Source organism: Trachypithecus francoisi, unplaced genomic scaffold (assembly GCF_009764315.1).
Source record: "Trachypithecus francoisi isolate TF-2019V2 unplaced genomic scaffold, Tfra_2.0 Lachesis_group3, whole genome shotgun sequence".
In the NCBI taxonomy this organism is placed as follows: domain Eukaryota; kingdom Metazoa; phylum Chordata; class Mammalia; order Primates; family Cercopithecidae; genus Trachypithecus; species Trachypithecus francoisi.
Genome location: NW_022681468.1, coordinates 75,504,420 through 75,508,612, shown reverse-complemented (window position 1 = coordinate 75,508,612; position 4,193 = coordinate 75,504,420). Strand labels below are relative to the sequence as shown.

Genomic DNA, 4,193 nt, shown 5'->3' with positions numbered 1-4,193 from the left:
CTTGACTGCGGTGTCTTGATGGTTTTACAGGTATATTTATTATATGGGTAGTTTATTGTATGTCAATTATACCCAAGTAAATCTGCTAAAAATAGATTTAACAAGAGAGACAATAGCTTGGATATTATTTTTAAAAATATTCTTTTAAAGGGTTTTAAGTGACTGAAGATGAATTTCTCAAATGGAGGTAATTTTGTCAAATAAACATGTTAATATAAATGCTTACTCTTTATTATAGAATGTATACAATATATGTATTTGTATTACATTGCCAGCTCATGAATAGCAAACTCAGTTATGACAATAATTAAATTTTCATCATTGATATATTCCTTTCAGTCATACAAAAATTATAGCTTTATGCATTTTTAAAATGTAGTAAATAAAAGTATATTTGTCAAGTGGAAGGCTATAATATATTTTGTTTAACAGTTATCCTCAAATCATAAAAACACCCCAGTTGATAATATGCCAGAAAGACTTGCAAAACTATTTGAGGTCAAGGATCATGGTGTATTTCAGTTGTGCCTATTAGATGGATTGAGCCATGGCGAGAGTCACACTCTAATCCCATTATGCCATAGCTACACCTTCTTGTCAGATGCTCCCAGGGATTTACATGCATAAAGGACAAGGCCAGATAAATGTGTACTCTTTGTTACCACGAGGGTTTTTCTCCAAACTCAAGTCTTCTAGCAAGATGTGCATCACCCACTATCTTTTTTTTTTTTTTTTTTTGCCTCGGCAAGAAGCAGGCTATATTGGACATCCTTTACGTCTAATGCTGTATCCTCCTGGCCCACTTCTTGGTCCCGGAACGGTTGTTACAACAAACTGTAGGAAGATGCAGCCTGAGGGTACCCCATTTTAGCCGTAGTAAGACTCTCTTGTTTTCTGCTAGACTTCTATCACCATGTGGGATGGCTTTAGGTGCTGTCTGATCCATTCTGGTGTACTGAAACAAACCACTGACAAATGGAAGGTGCCAGGGTTTGAATGTGTCCCACAAAGTCCATGTGATGAAAATATAATCTATCGCAATCGTGTTGAGAGATGGGATCTTTAAGAGATGATTAGGTCATGAGGGGTCTGCCCTATGAATGGATTAATGTCGTTATCACTGGAGTGGGTTAGTTAGCCAGGAGTGGCTTCCTGATGGAAGAGTGGATTTGGCCCACTTTCCCGTTGCGTGCACTCACTCTCTCTTTCTCTTTCTCTTGCCCACTCTTTACCCTACAGCCATGGGATGATGCAGCAGGAAGGTCCTTATCGGATGCTGGCCCCTCACTCTTGAGATTCTCAGCCTCCAGAGCTGTAAGTGAATAAATTTTGGTTCACTTTAAATTACCTAGTCTCAGATATGCTGTCATATCAGCACAAAACAGACTAAGACAGGACAGGAATTTGAGAATAAATACTCCCACCTTGTCTCTTCAGCAGATAATTCTAAGGCACATTCTACACAGTTCTTATCCCACCTGTCCCATGGTGAAGAAGGAGAAAATCCCATGAGAAACTAGACCTCAAGAAAGAGACACCTAGGTAAAGTTAGGAAGTTAGATGCGGAGAAAAGGAGTCTGGCATTCTCTGTAGGCTATGCCAGCATTATGTATCTTTGTATCCCTCTAATATTTAGCTAGTGTAACTGTTCAATAAATGTTTTGAAAAAAATTAATATAAGGAGTACAGTAGGGTAAAAATAAATGAAGTGCATTTCTAGAATATATTTAATTATAAATTATTATAGAACTAGGTGTGATGGCACATGCTTGTAGTCTCACCTACTCAGGAGGCTGAGGCAGGAGGATCGCTTGAGGCCAGGAGTTTCGGCTGCAGTGCACTGTGATCGTGCCTATGAACCACTGCACTCCAGCCTCGGTAACAAAGCAAAACCCTATCTCTAGAAAAGAAACAATTATTAATGAAGAGCCAATATATTAGCTGTCAAGAAGAATGTGCTAAAAAATTTTCATTTAAAATTCAGAGACTGGAGAAACACCATGTGTAGTATTTGGCTTCTAATCAGAATTTTATTGAAATAAGCCTATTATTTCTTCTATAATGAAAATTTTTATTTACATCTTCTCTCTGCGAACAAAATGTTAGCAAGGGTTAGCAAGAGTTGATTGGAAGCAAGAGAAGGATAACAGGAGGGAACTTGAATAAATGCTGGCAAGGACTCCCCTCCTGCTGACTTTACTATTTTCAAAAAGCAAATGAAGTATGGAAGTTATTTAGTGGAATGTTTAATAGTTTTTAAAAAGCTTAGTTTCAGTGTAAAAACATTGACAAGGGCTATTGACATTAATTTATGTGAATAGATGAAAACATAGTGAAACTTCTATTCAGGAATATTATAAACAATAAGTTTTATAAATATTTATTGCAAAATCTACCAAATTATAACTCTTTACAGTGCGTTGTTCACTTAAATTTTACTGTCATAAAGTCACAGCACAGTCAGAGTCTGGAGTGCCTGGTATAAATGTTTAGTGAATGAATTATAATCAGAGGAGGTCTCCCCACCATGCTGACTCTCTCTGATACCATCAGGGCTTTCCCTTTGATATTGCCATAGCTGGGGTAGTCTAGGAGGTCCCTAAAGGAGCACCCTCCCTAGGAAGACCCCATTTACCCATAGGAGAAGGACCTTACTAGTGTTCTGTTAATAAGAGGAAAGTGTTCACATTTGCATTACATTGAATGCTCAACAAAATCTTGGACAGAGTAGGTATCCTGAGGAGGTAGGCAGGGGCCTTGGGAGGGATCAGGTACATCTGCATCTATTTTAGTTTCTTATCTTTGTTTTAGTACTAATTATGTTCTTCTTCCTTTTCAGGACCTTAACATTTTATTATTCTTTTTTTCTTTTTTCCAGAGATAGGGTCTCACTCTGTCACCCAGGCTGGGGTGCAGTGGTACAATCATAGCTCACTGCAGCCTCAAACTCCTAGGCTCAAGCAATCCTCCCAATTCAGCCTCACACGTAGCTGGGACTACAAGCATGTGCCACCATGTCTGGCTAATATTTTTTGTTTTGTAAAGATGGAGTCTCACTGTGTTGCCCAGGCTGGTCTCAAACTTCTAGGTCCAAGCGATTCTCACATCTTGGCCTCCCAAAGTGCTGGGATTATAGGCGTGAGCCACCCCACCCAGCCTATTTTATTCTTAAGAGACTTACCTGAAGCTTAAAAATGGTAAAATTTGAATTGATTTTTGCTATAATTTTTCCCCAGGATAATGAAGATGACACTATCAACTAAAGAACAAGTTAGGAAGTTCAGGAAAAAAGAAAACCAGAAAGAAGAAAAGGAATAAGTTAGTGTTGGAAGATGCTCTTAAGTAGTTCTTCCCAATTACTGGTCAGTGGGCCAATGTAGAAAAGTGAAAAAAATTTCACTTAACCATTGATTGGTGAGAGAGAGAAAAATAAAAGGAGCATGACAAAAAGAGGAGTCGCATTATTTGCAAGGTTTCTTTTTGAAGTAATCAAACTGTTCTAAAATTATATCCTGGTCATTTTTGCACAAGTCTGTAAATATACTACCTACCATTGTATTGCACACCTAACAGGTGAGTTTTACAGTATGTAAATTATAGCTCAAAGATGTTTTTTAAAAGTTAAACAACTGGGCGTGGTAGCTCACACATGTAATCCCAGCACTTTGGGAGGCCGAGGCAGGTGGATCACCTGGAGTTCGAGACCAGCATGGACAACACGGTGAAACCCTGTCTCTACTAAAAATACGAAGTGATTCTCCAGGTACTCAGGAGACTGAGGCAGGAGAATCACTTGAACCTGGGAGGTGGAGTTTGCAGTGAGCCTAGTTTGTGCCACTGCACTCCAGCCTGGGCAACAAGAGCAAAAAAACTCCGTCTCAAAAAAAAAAAAAAGTTAAAACAAAAAGAAACAAACATAGAACATGATAAATTGGAGTTTGCTGAGCACTGGCAAAGTAGAGAAATGTGTTGTTTTTATGTCTAGAGAAATGAATGGATATTGAAGAGTTAAATAAGAATCTTTGCTGCTGCCTAACAAAGAGCTCCCATTTGTACCAGCTATTTTCTTTGAGGGAATGTTCTTCCCATTCCTCCACCCACTCCCACCCCCATATTAACAAGGCTGGCTTCTCTCTATCAGTCATAACTCAGGTTCAATATAATCTTTTCATTAAAGTCTTTTCTGAATGCTT

At 38.4% G+C, this 4,193-nt stretch overlaps 1 long non-coding RNA gene across 1 annotated transcript; it reads right to left on the bottom strand.

The window, feature by feature from the left end:
• Positions 1-719: 719 nt before the first annotated feature.
• LOC117069863 lies at positions 720-1,822 on the bottom strand. Its single transcript, XR_004431691.1, has 2 exons — positions 1,782-1,822; positions 720-1,312 (listed from the first exon to the last, which is right to left on the bottom strand). It is a non-coding gene; the product is annotated as an uncharacterized LOC117069863 (long non-coding RNA).
• Between the last annotated feature and the right edge of the window lie 2,371 nt (positions 1,823-4,193).